Consider the following 14,524-nt stretch of genomic DNA (forward strand, 5'->3'; position numbering starts at 1 on the left):
CCGACATCTTTGGCGCGCCAAGTAGGGGCGCAATTGTGAGAACCTGGTCTTGTAGTTAACCTAGCAGTTCTTCATCGCCATGGCCTCTAAAGAAGAAGATGACCATGAGAAAACTATGCTGCCTGCAAGCACGAAGGACGCCAGCGCGGCAATAGAAAAGCTAAGTCATTGTTAGCCTTGAGCAATTTCCTTTTATACATGAGTTAATTGTCCTCGGAGATCCTGCCTATGAATGGAAAACCCGCACGTAAAGGGGCCCTCCCGCAATTGGCAACGCCCTTGTCCTATTTCGAGTCCGCTCAACAGCTCAAGCGGCCGTGTCGAGAGTGGTAGGGTAGCCTTCCGCACCAGGCAACGCTCTCGATTCTGACTCGAGTCAAGCTCGACAGCTCAAGCCGCCGCGTTAAGGGCGGTGAGGTGGTTTTCCCGGCAGCAACCGCACCCGGTAGGCCAATGGGGATTCGTCCTCAAGACGCCGCCCTGGGTTTACGTGCCGGCAAGCCTACCCCGTTAACGTAGGGTGGACATACAAAGGGAAATCGAACAGGAAAATAGCATGCATTGTATCAAGAGTACTGCAGAGTTATATTACATCAAATTGTTGCCGCGGTTATAACTAAACATAGAAATTGTCTTGGTCATGAACCTGCAGCGGCGATAAGAAACGGGGTGCCTAATCCCGGCGCTGGCCCTCCGCCTGTTGAATTCTGTCGATGAGGCTGATGATGGGCTCGATACGCTCCTTGAGCGGCGCGAGATTAGTGCCCTCCGGCAAGCTCTCCAGCGCAGCGTCGAAGTCAAGGGTGGGGTTCCAGTACGCCACCTTGGTTAGGACCTTGGTCATGGCACCCCGGCAAAGCCTTCGGTTCTCGTCGGCCAGCAAAGCCGCCCTGTTGGAGTGGAACTGCTCCAGGGCCTCGAGAACACCCTCGAAGAACAGGGTCAGCTTGGCGTTGGTAGTGCCGCTGCGCTCTGGGGCATACCTCACATTTGGCATCCCCATGGTAGCTTGTCATGTGATTCATAATGCTCTCTTTATATTTCAATTCTTATCTTTTATGTGAGCATCATTGAAATCATCATGCCTAGCTAAAAAGGCATTAAAGAAAAGCGCTTTTTGGGAGACAACCCAACATTTACCCTGATACGTCTCCAACGTATCTATAATTTTTTATTGTTCCATGCTGTTATATTATCATTCTTGGATGGTTTACAATCATTTTATAGCAACTTTATATCATTTTTTGGGACTAACCTATTGACATAGTGCCCAGTGCTAGTTACTATTTTTTGCTTGTTTTTTACTTCGCAGAAAATATATACCAAACGGAGTCCAAACACAACAAAACTTTTTGGAGATTTTTTCTGGACCAGAAGACATACGATGGGCTAAGGAAGTAACAGAGGGCGGCTCCGAGGGGAGCACAACCCACCTGGGCGCGCCTGGGGGGCCAAGCGCGCCCTGGTGGGTTGTGGCCACCTCGGCTGCCTCCTGCACCGCCTCTTTGCTCTATAAATACCTGGAAAATCCAAAACCCCTAGAGGAGTCAACGAAACACAATTCCAGCCGCCGCAAGTTCCAGAAACCACAGATCCAATCTACACACCATCACGGAGGGGTTCATCATCCTCATTGGTGCCTCTCCGACGATGTGTGAGTTGTTCATTGTAGACCTTCGGGTCCGTAGTTAGTAGCTAGATGGCTTCCTATCTCTCTCTCTATCTTTTGATTCTCAATACAATGGTCTCTTGGAGATCTATTCGATGTAACTCATTTAGCGATGCCGGATGCATCAAACACGGTTCGAATTTTAGTTGTGTGTGCGATGCAGGGCATACGGTTCAGTTCAATTAACTGTTTGCGATGAGGAGGAACAAAAGAAACGGGCAGCCAGATGAAGGTGTGTGCGATATACAGCATACGGTTCACTCGGATGAACTGTTTGTGATTAGGCAACAGAAAACAAACGGTCAGCCAGATCAAGGTGTGTGCGATATACGGCATGCGGTTCACTTGGATGAATAGTTTGTGTTGAGACAAGAGAACAGAAACGGTTCAATATAACAAGATGTGTGTGATACACGGCAAAGAGGTCTGTAATCAGAAATGTGTGCGAAGACCGATAATAACACAGACGGTTGCTGCTAATAAGACGTGTATGTTGTGCGATGGGATTGCATACAGAACAACAACAACATATATATATAGACACACACACACACACACACACTTATAAGGACATGGTTGCGTAACCAAATTAAACATCCACTTACATAGGTCGCTACTACAACCATGGCATTTGCACACACCAAAGTAAACTATTACATGCATAATTACATAGGTGGCTACTACACACATAACGTTTCCACACACCAAAGTAAACTATATATTACATGCATGATTAACTAGGATAAACGATCATCTGATCATCATCTACTTCTTGTGACGCTTTGCTCTGGTTGTGGTCCATCCGTAACAAGGCACTTCCTCATGTCAACGATCCGCCTATGCATCTTGTAGCATGTGTACAAGCTCTTGGCCGCGAACATGAGGTGAGGTTCATCCAGTTGCCGCATCTAGGCACCGTGCTAGGATATGGGACGTGTTCTGTTGGCATCCTGCTTCATTTTTTTGTAGTATGGGTCGATGATGGCCGAGGCGAGTTCAACCAGGGAGTCCTTCTTCGTGCTTCCCCAGACCCTGTAGTGCTCACGGATTTTGACAAGGTTCTGGCAGGCCAAGCCCGTAACCATGAATGCTTTTACATCGTCGGATGTTTCCACCATGGCGAACTAGTAGTCGGTGCTGTTGACAAACTTGGTGAAACGGTCGCAATGCTCTATGGACATGCAGTAGTGGTAGATGAGGACATGATGGTGCATGCACAATTGGGCGACGGCAACCTTCTGATCTATGTTGGAACGACCGGCGGTGTACTGGAGGTCGATGCGGACCACCTTGTACTTGTCTCGAGCAAGCAACTGCTCAACGGTGTCGATGTAGTTGTCCACCATGGCCGGGTCGATGGTGTACACCACCGAGAGATCCGTCTCCCTTGCGTGGGTCTCCACTTTATGGTCGCCGAACTCCATTGGAGCGCCACTAGACATCCCATCTCTATTTGTCATGGTGGGTGTGCTTGTTGTGTTGTGGGGCGCGATCGAAAGGTTGAAGAGACTAACGTTATAATGGCCGTGGGAATTAAAGGGGAAGCCGGACGGCCTGGAATATTGGCAGGCCCTGTTGGCAGTTCTAATTTGCAGCGCATAACTCCATCGTGCCACACGTAACTGCATCGCGTGGCAATGCGTGCGGCGCAAACGCATGCATATGGGGCCCCCGACGTGATCGTGCGCATGCCCAACCGATGGCAAAGCGCGCACGAGGGACGCGAGTAGAGCGCTTCGAGGTCGCCTCAACGGCGAGCAACCATATATATGCATATAGCAGTTGAACATGCAAGGAAAAGCTGTCCACAAGCCAAGCGCGCCGGGGCGCCTAATGGCGAGCACAGTGTGCTGCGGCGCCTAATGGCGAGCAGAGCTTGCCGAGGGACGCGAGCAAAGGCCGACACAGTGATACGTGGCAAAGAAGACGAACTGTGCAACCGATGTCGGAGACATCAAGCACGAATCAGATTAGAGTTGTGTGTGCGATACGTGGCATACAGTTGATCCATCCGAGCTGTTTGTGATGGAATAAGCCATGTGTATTGCGGGCAAACGCTTGCTAGTATATAACCTTAAATTTAACCAACAAATGTTAATGCATGTTACAAAAATTGTATAACTGGAAACTATGTTCAAGTACGATCCAACAATATAATCTTTGGCGACATTCATTCGTATTTTGTTAGTTAAATCCTACTTATAAACCAGCATGGGGGTATAGTAGGTAATTAAATCGCAAACATTTTTTATGTATTAACCGTATGTCTACATGTCCGTCCTCCTGCCGCATGTCTTGTCACCCCGCTGCCGCAGACGGCATACATCGCAAGCTTGCGCACCGCGTGGGGGCATTCTTTTGGCCAAACGGTGGCTCGAAGTGGCGCCAATGAATCATCAGTGAGCCCGTTCCCATGCAACCTCGCAGGTTCCCGCGCAAGCTTCCGACCGACTCGGTGAAATCCCCCAAAATCCCAATGCTTACCGGCCTGCTATATAAACCCTCACGGCCGGCGAGTCCTGCGTCGCATTTCCCCTCCCTCCATGTAGCTTATCTCGCCTGCTTCTCCCACAATCGCCAATGGCATCGGTCCGTCGTCGTCGCTCAGCCACTCTGCCGTCATTAGAGGCCAGCTCCAGCTGGGAGGCTACACCGCGGCGGCGGCAGTCCCCGGCATAGTATAGTGCGCGTGGCGTCCCTGTTGGGTGTGCGCGGAACACCCATCGGCAGTTGTTGCCGGCCGCCGTTGCCACCACAACACAGTAGAAAGCTAGGGCCATTGCCTGCTCCACCGCCACGGCCCGAAGACGGGAGGTGACTGTCATGGCCGCCACTCCACTGCCGGCCACTGTGGCCATCACCCGCTCCGCCACCGCGGCCCGAAGGCGGGAGGTGATGGTCGTGGCCGGCATCCCGTCGTCGGCCGCCGTGGCCGCCAGCCCACCGTCGACCGCCGGGATCATCACCCGCTCCGGCACCGCCGCCCGAAGGAGGGAGGTGGAGGTGGAGGCCCGCACGTGCGTCAGCGACCTTGCGCACTACATCGAGTTCCTGCGGGAGGAGGAGCTCCTCGTCGAGCACGCAAAGAGCCTTACCGCAGCCATGGCCACAACACATGCCAACGCAGAGGCGAGAAATCAGGAGATCTACGAACAGTCCGTCCGCTTCGAGAGGGTCGTCTAGAGTGGCAGAGGGCGTTCGAGCTGCTGAGCGTTGCTGAACGTGCAGCAGCGGCATGCACCGTATTGTAGTTGTCCAGCTCGTCGGTAGGCTCCTCCTCCTCTGCCTCTTATTGAGCGCACTCGGCAGAGGAGAGGCTGTCGGAAGTAGTACAAAGCCCATGCGTAGTAATAGTATTTAGGGGCTATTTTGTTCAGTTCATCTGACTATGGATGTGGTGGAACTGTACAACGTACTTAAGATTAGCTAGTATATATAGTTGAACTAATTATTTCAGTACGTGGTTGGCAACAATTGGGGAAAATTTTGGTTGGTTCAGCTGTCGAGTTGAACTGTTTGTATAAATTAAGAACGCTATGAATGAAATCTATCCTTAATTACTGAATTTAAGTTGCAAAAATTAGATAGTGCTAGTGATTTTTAGCACCATATTTTGAAAAATCGTAGTGTTACAAGAATTGACAAATGACAATGTTACTAGATCAACAAATGTCAATCTTTCCAGTTTGACAAGTGGCAACATACCCAATATGACAGATGCAAATCTTACCAAATTGTTTGTACGTGGTTGCACACGGGTCATCCAAAACAACCGTTTGCGTTGAAGGGATGCACAAATCTTGCGCTACGAATTTTCCCTCAACTTAAGAGGGAATACCATAGCTCTCACTTCGCATACGGGTGTTCTATCTAAAATCTTTGTGATCAATAGCTGCAGAAATCCAACGCGGCACATTTTCTCTTGACTTCCTGGGGAAGCTGTCGGTTTGCATACAGGTGTTCTAACTAAAATGTTTGCGATCAAGAGCTGCACAAATCCTGCTCGGCACATTTTCCCTTGGCTTCCTGGGGAAGCTATCGGTTTGCATACAGGTGTTCGAACTAAAATGTTTGTAATGAGTGTTCTATATTTAAAAACCATATTAAACTGCGGCTTGAGCGCCATTAATGGAAAGGATGCGAGCAAGGCGGGCGGCCATGGAAGTCAAAGGGCTCGCTTCCCGGCGAGCCTGCGCGGCGTACAGCTCGCACGCTTCCCGGTGAGCCTCTGCATTGGAGTACAGCTCGCACGCCTCCCGTTTAGTAAAGCACTCAAGCACCTGTCCGCATGACACCTCCTAGCCATTAAAAGAGTGAGGCATGGCTTCACGTGAATGGTTAAGAGAACGCACACAATTTAAATTATACAAAACGTTTGACATGTTACAGTGGAAGCTATTCGTTTCAAAATGCCATTGTTGGTTGTTATTCGAGTGCACCTTATCTCAAAATGGACACAAAAAATACCATAGCATGTCGCGTGCCATTCCATGATAGCATGCCAAGTTTCGTGAATTTCAGACGATTTTGGATTTACTAGAATTTAAAAACAAAGTATCTCAATGTTTTGCCGGCAATCAATAGTGCCCTGGTTTTGAAATTCATTCCCATTTCTTGCATGGGACCCAAGGACACAGATTTGATTTTTCAACCAATTTTTATTTGCACTGGAGCTTGTGCATGTAGTTCAAATTTTAATTATGCACATAAAATGCTTAGAAAAACCAGTTAATGTTTAAAAATGTCCAAACGAACCCCGAAAAATTCCAAAATTTAACACAACACTTATGTTGTACTATGTTTACACTAGAAATTTTTTTGGAAACAATAAGAAACAATGGATATCGTTTAGTCCCCAAAGGTGGCACGTTCCCTACCGAAACCATCACGCTTGTTGTGAGAAGCTTTGGTTTGTGAAAATCTTAGACCCAAACATGCCCCAATTCGGAAAAAAAATCCAACAGCATGTTGATGCCGCTCCATGATACCATGCCAAGTTTCATGAATTTCAGATGAGTATTGGATTTACTAGAATTTGAAAACTAGGTATCTCAATGTTTGCGGCCAAGTGACGGTGGCAGGGTTTTTGACATTCATTCCCATTTCTTGCATGGGACCTAAGCATGGAACCAAGGACACAGATTTGATTTTTCAACAAATTTATATGCACCGGAACATGTGCATGTTGTTCAAATTTGAATTATGCACAAAAAATGCCTAGAAAACCAAGCTAATGTATAAACATGTGCGAACGAACCCCGAAGAATTCCAAACTTTAACACAACACTCATGTGTTTCTATGTTGAAACTCGAAATTTTTGGAAAGCTATAAGAGGCAACGGATATCGTTTCGTCCCCAAAGGTGGCACGTTCCCTACCGAAACCATCACGCTTGTTGTGAGAAGCTCTGGTTTGTGAGAAGCTTAGACCCAAACATGCCCCAATTGGGACCAAAATTATACCACGGCATGTTGATGCCGCTCCATGATAGCATGCCAAGTTTCATGAATTTCAGACGAATTTTGAGTTTACTAGAATTTAAAAACCAGGTATCTCAATGTTTGCGGCCGAGTGACGGTGTCAGGGTTTTTGACATTCATTCCCATTTCGTGCATGGGACCTAAGCATGGAACCAAGGACACAGATTTGATTTTTCAACCAATTTATATGCACCGGAGCATGTGCGGGTAGTTCAAATTTGAATTATGCACATAAAATGCGTAGAAAACCAAGTTAATGTATAAAAATGTGCGAACGAACCCTGAAAAATTCCAAAATTTAACACAACACTCCTGTTGTTCTATGCTGACACTAGAAAATATTTGAAAGCAATAAGAGGCAACGGATATCGTTTCGTCCCCAAAGGTGGCACGTTCCCTACCGAAACCATCACGCTTGTTGTGAGAAGCTCTGGTTTGTGAGAAGCTTAGACCCAAACATGCCCCAATTGGGACAAAAATTATACCACGGCATGTTGATGCCGCTCCATGATAGCATGCCAAGTTTCATGAATTTCAGACGACTTTTGGATTTACTAGAATTTAAAAACCAGGTATCTCAATGTTTGCGGCCGAGTGACGGTGGCAGGGTTTTTCACATTCATTCCCATTTCTTGCATGAGACCTAACCATGCAACCAAGTACACAGATTTGATTTTTCAACCAATTTATATGCACTAGAGCATATGCATGTAGTTCAAATTTGAATTATGCACATAAAATTCCTAGAAAACCAAGTTAATGCGTAAAAATGTGCGAATGAACCCCGAAAAATTCCAAAATTTAACACAACACTCCCGTTGTTCTATGTTGACACTATAAAATTTATGAAAGCAATTAGAGGCAATGGATATCGTTTCGTCCCCAAAGGTGGCACGTTCCCTACCGAAACCATCACGCTTGTTGTGCGAACCTCTAGTTTGTGAGAAGCTTAGACCCAGACATGCCCCAATTGGGACAAAAATTATACCACGGCATATTGATGCCGCTCAATGATAGCATGCCAAGTTTCATGAATTTCAGACGAGTTTTGGATTTACTACAAGTTAACAACCAGGTATCTCAATGTTTGCGGCCGAGTGATAGTGGCAGGGTTTTTGCCATTCATTCCCATTTCTTGCATGGGACCTAAGCATGCAACCAAGGACACATATTTGATTTTTAACCAATTTATATGCACCGGAGCATGTGCATGTAGTTCAAATTTGAAGTATGCACATAAAATACCTAGAAAACCAAGTTAATGTATAAAAATGTGCGAACGAACCCCGAAAAATTCCAAAATTTAACACAACACTCCTGTTGTTTTATGTTTACACTAGAATTTTCATGGAAGCAATAAGAGCCAACATATATCGTTTAGTCCCCAAAGGTGCACGTTCCCTACCGAAACCATCACACTTGTTGTGAGAAGCTCTGGTTTGTGAAAAGCTTAGACCCAAACATGCCCCAATTGGGAGAAAATTTTTCCAACAGCATGTTGATGCCGCTCCATGATACCATGCCAAGTTTCATGAATTTCAGACGAGTTTTGGCTTTACTATAATTTAAAAACTAGGTATCTCAATGTTAGCGGCCAAGTGACGGTGGCGGGGTTTTTGACATTCATTCTCATTTCTTGCATGGGACCTAAGCATGCAACATGGGACACAGATTTGATTTTTCAACCAATTTATATGCGCCGGAGCATGTGCATGTAGTTCACATTTGAATTATGCACATAAAATGCCTAGAAAACCAAGTTAATGTATAAAAATATGCGAACGAACCCCGAAAAATTCCAAAATTTAACACAACACTCCTGTTGTTCTATGTTGACACTAGAAATTTTTTGAAATCAATAAGAGGCAACGGATATCGTTTCGTCCCCAAAGGTGGCACGTTCCCTACCGAAACCATCTCGCTTGTTGTGAGAATCTCTGGTTTGTGAAATGCTTAGACCCAAACATGCCCCAATTGGGGAAAAAATTATACCACGACATGTTGATGCCGCTCCATGATAGGATGCCAAGTTTCATGAATTTCAGACGAGTTTTGAATTTACTAGAATTTAAAAACCATGTATCTCAATGTTTGCGGCCAAGTGACGGTGGTAGGGTTTTTGACATTCATTCCCATTTCTTGCATGGGACCTAAGCATGCAAACGAGGACACATATTTGATTTTTCAACCAATTTATATGCACCGGAGCATGTGCATGTAGTTCAAATTTGAATTATGCACATAAAATGCCTAGAAAACCAAGTTAATGTATAAAAATGTGCGAACGTACCCCGAAAAATTCCAAAATTTAACACAACACTCCTGTTGTTCTATGCTGACACTAGAAAATATTTGAAAGCAATAAGAGGCAACGGATATCGTTTCGTCCCCAAAGGTGGCACGTTCCCTACCGAAACCATCACGCTTGTTGTGAGAACCTCTAGTTTGTGAGAAGCTTAGACCCAAACATGCCCCAATTGGGACAAAAATTATACCACGGCATGTTGATGCCGCTCCATGATAGCATGCCAAGTTTCATGAATTTCAGACGAGTTTTGGATTTACTAGAAGTCAACAACCAGGTATCTCAATGTTTGCGGCCGAGTGACAGCGGCAGGGTTTTTGACATTCATTCCCATTTCTTGCATGGGACCTAAGCATGCAACCAAGGACACATATTTGATTTTTCAACCAATTTATATGCACCGGAGCATGTGCATGTAGTTCAAATTTGAATTATGCACATAAAATGCCTAGAAAACCAAGTTAATGTATAAAAATGTGTGAACGAACCCCGAAAAATTCCAAAATTTAACACAACACTCCTGTTGTTCTATGTTTACACTAGAATTTTCTTGGAAGCAATAAGAGGCAACAGATATCATTTAGTCCCCAAAGGTGCACGTTCCCAAACGAAACCATCACGCTTGTTGTGAGAAGCTCTAGTTTGTGAAAAGGTGAGACCCAAACATGCCCCAATTGGGAGAAAAATTTCCAACAACATGTTGATGCCGCTCCATGATACCATGCCATGTTTCATGAATTTTAGACGAGTTTTGGCTTTCCTATAATTTAAAAACCAGGTATCTCAATGTTTGCGGCCAAGTGACGGTGGCAGGGTTTTTGACATTCATTCTCATTTCTTGCATGGGACCTAAGCATGCAACCAAGGACACAGATTTGATTTTTCAGCCAATTTATATGCACCGGAGCATGAGCATGTAGTTCAAATTTGAATTATGCACATAAAATGCCAAGAAAACCAAGTTAATGCATAAAAATGTGCGAACGATCCCCAAAATATTCCAAAATTTGACACAACAGTCCTGTTGTTCTATGTTGACACTAGAATTTTTTTTACAGCAATAAGAGGCAACGGATATCGTTTCGTCCCCAAAGGTGGCACGTTCCCTACCGAAACCATCACGCTTGTTGTGAGAATCTCTGGTTTGTGAAATGCTTAGACCCAAACATGCCCAAATTGGGGAAAAAATTATACCACGACATGTTGATGCCGTTCCATGATAGGATGCCAAGTTTCCTGAATTTCAGACGAGTTTTGAATTTACTAGAATTTTAAAACCATGTATCTCAATGTTTGCGGCCAAGTGACGGTGGTAGGGTTTTTGACATTCATTCCCATTTCTTGCATGGGACCTAAGCATGCAAACAAGGACACATATTTGATTTTTCAACCAATTTATATGCACCGGAGCATGTGCATGTAGTTCAAATTTGAATTATGCACATAAAATGCCTAAAAAACCAAGTTAATCTATAAAAATGTGCGAACGAACCCCGAAAAATTCCAAAATTTAACACAACACTCCTGTTGTTCTATGTTAACACTAGAAATTTTTTGAAAGCAATAAGAGGCAACAGATATCGTTTCGTCCCCAACGGTGGCACGTTCCCTACCGAAACCATAACGCTTGTTGTGAGAAGCTTAGACCCAAACATGCCCCAATTGGGACGAAAATTATACCACGGCATGTTGATGCCGCTCCATGATAGCATGCCAGGTTTCATGAATTTCAGACGAGTTTTGGATTTACTAGAATTTAAAAACCAGGTATCTCAATGTTTGTGGCCGAGTGACGGTGGCAGGGTTTTTGACATTCATTCCCATTTCTTGCATGGGACCTAAGCATGCAACCAAGGACACAGATTTGATTTTTCAACCAATTTATATGCACCGGAGCATGTGCATGTAGTTCAAATTTGAATTATGCACATAAAATGCCTAGAAAACCAAGTTCATGCGTAAAAATGTGCGAACGAACCCCGAAATGTTCCAAATTTCACAACAGTCCTGTTGTTCTATGTTGACACTAGAATTTTTTTTACAGCAATAAGAGGCAACGGATATCGTTTCGTCCCCAAAGGTGGCATGTTCCCTACCAAAACCATCACGCTTGTTGTGAGAAGCTCTGGTTTGTGACAAACTTAGACCCAAACATGCCCCAATTGGGACAAAAATTATACCACGGCACGTTGATGCAGCTCCATGATAGCATGCCAAGTTTCCTAAATTTCAGACGAGTTTTGGATTTACTAGAATTTAAAAACCAGTTATCTCAATGTTTGTGGCCAAGTGACGGTGGCAGGGTTTTTGACTTTCATTCCCATTTCTTGCATGGGACCTAAGCATGCAACCAAGGACACAGATTTGATTTTTCAGCCAATTTATATGCACCGGAGCATGAGCATGTAGTTCAAATTTGAATTATGCACATAAAATGCCAAGAAAACCAAGTTAATGCATAAAAATGTGCGAACGATCCCCAAAATATTCCAAAATTTGACACAACAGTCCTGTTGTTCTATGTTGACACTAGATTTTTTTTACAGCAATAAGAGGCAACGGATATCGTTTCGTCCCCAAAGGTGGCATGTTCCCTACCGAAACCATCACGCTTGTTGTGAGAAGCTTAGACCCAAACATGGCCCAATTGGGTCAAAAATTATACCACGGCATGTTGATGCCACTGCATGATAGCATGCCAAGTTTCCTCAATTTCGGACGAGTTTTGGATTTACTAGAATTTAAAAACCAGTTATCTCAATGTTTGCGGCCAAGTGACGGTGGCAGGGTTTTTGACATTCATTCCCATTTCTTGCATGGGACCTAAGCATGCAACCAAGGACACAGATTTGATTTTTCAACCAATTTATAAGCACCGGAGCATGTGCATGTAGTTCAAATTTGAATTATGCACATAAAATGCCTAGAAACCAAGTTAATCCATAAAAATGTGCGAACGAACCCCGAAATATTCCAAAATTTAACACAACACTCCTGTTGTTCTATGTTGACACTAGATATTTTTTGAAAGCAATAAGAGGCAACGGATATCGTTTCGTCCCCAAAGGTGGCACTTTCCCTACCGAAACCATCACGCTGGTTGTGAGAAGCTTAGACCCAAACATGCCCCAATTGGGAGAAAAATTATACCACCGCATGTTGATGCCGCTCCATGATAGCATGCCAAGTTTCATGAATTTCAGACGAGTTTTGGATTTACTAGAATTTAAAAACTAGGTATCTCAATGTTTGCGGCCGAGTGACGGTGGCAGGGTTTTTGACATTCATTCCCATTTCTTGCATGGGACCTAAGCATGCAACCAAACACACAGATTTGATTTTTCAACCAATTTATATGCATCGGAGCATGTGCATGTAGTTCAAATTTGAATTATGCACATAAAATGCCTAGAAAACCAAGTTAATGCATAAAAATGTGCGAACGAACCCTGAAATATTCCAAAATTTAACACAACACTCCTGTTGTTTTATGTTGACACTAGAATTTATTTAAAGCAATAAGAGGCAACGGATATCGTTTCGTCCCCAAAGGTGGCATGTTCCCTACCGAAACCATCATGCTTGTTGTGAGAAGCAATGGTTTGTGAGAAGCTTAGACCGAAACATGCCCCAATTGGGACAAAAATTATACCACGGCATGTTGATGCCGCTCAATGATAGCATGCCAAGTTTCATGAATTTCAGACGAGTTTTGGATTTACTAGAATTTAAAAACAACGTATCTCAATGTTTGCGGCCGAGTGACGGTGGCAGGGTTTTTGACATTCATTCCCATTTCTTGCATGGGACCTAAGCATGCAACCAAGGACACATATTTGATTTTTCAACCAATTTATATGCATCGGAGCATGTGCATGTAGTTCAAATTTGAATTATGCACGTAAAATGCCTAGAAAACATAGTTAATGCATAAAAATGTGCGAACGAACCCCGAAATATTCCAATATTTAACACAACACTCCTGTTGTTTTATGTTGACACTAGAATTTTTTTAAAGCAATAAGAGGCAACGGATATCGTTTCGTCCCCAAAGGTGCCATGTTCCCTACCGAAACCATCATGCTTGTTGTGAGAAGCTCTGTTTGTGAGAAGCTTAGACCGAAACATGCCCCAATTGGGACAAAAATTATACCACGGCATGTTGATGCCGCTCCATGATAGCATGCCAAGTTTCATGAATTTCAGACGAGTTTTGGATTTACTAGAATTTAAAAACCACGTATCTCAATGTTTGCGGCCGAGTGACGGTGGCAGGGTTTTTGACATTCATTCCCATTTCTTGCATGGGACCTAAGCATGCAACCAAGGACACATATTTGATTTTTCAACCAATTTATATGCATCGGAGCATGTGCATGTAGTTCAAATTTGAATTATGCACATAAAATGCCTAGAAAACCATGTTAATGCATAAAAATGTGCGAACGAACCCCGAAATATTCCAAAGATTAACACAACACTCCTGTTGTTCTATGTTGACACTAGAATTTTTTTTACAGCAATAAGAGGCAACGGATATCGTTTCGTCCCCAAAGGTGGCATGTTCCCTACCGAAACCATCACGCTTATTGTGAGAAGCTCTGGTTTGTGAGAAGCTTAGACCCAAACATGGCCCAATTCGGACAAAAATTATACCACGGCATGTTGATGCCGCTCCATGATAGCATGCAAAGTTTCCTAAATTTCAGATGCGTTTTGGATTTACTACAATTTAAAAACCAGGTATCTCAATGTTTGCGGCCGAGTGACGGTGGTAGGGTTTTTGAGATTCATTCCCATTTCTTGCATGGGACCTAAGCATGCAACCAAGGACACAGATTTGATTTTTCAACCAATTTATATGCACCGGAGCATGTGCATGTAGTTCAAATTTGAATTATGCACATAAAATGCCTAGAAAACCCAGTTAATGCATAAAAATGTGCGAACGAACCCCGAAATATTCCAAAATTTAACACAGCACTCCTGTTGTTCTATGTTGACACTAGAAATTTTTTGAAAGCAATAAGAGGCAACGGATATCGTTTTGTCCCCAAAGGTGGCACGTTC

Source organism: Triticum aestivum, chromosome 6D (genome assembly GCF_018294505.1).
Source record: "Triticum aestivum cultivar Chinese Spring chromosome 6D, IWGSC CS RefSeq v2.1, whole genome shotgun sequence".
Taxonomy (NCBI): Eukaryota; Viridiplantae; Streptophyta; class Magnoliopsida; order Poales; family Poaceae; genus Triticum; species Triticum aestivum.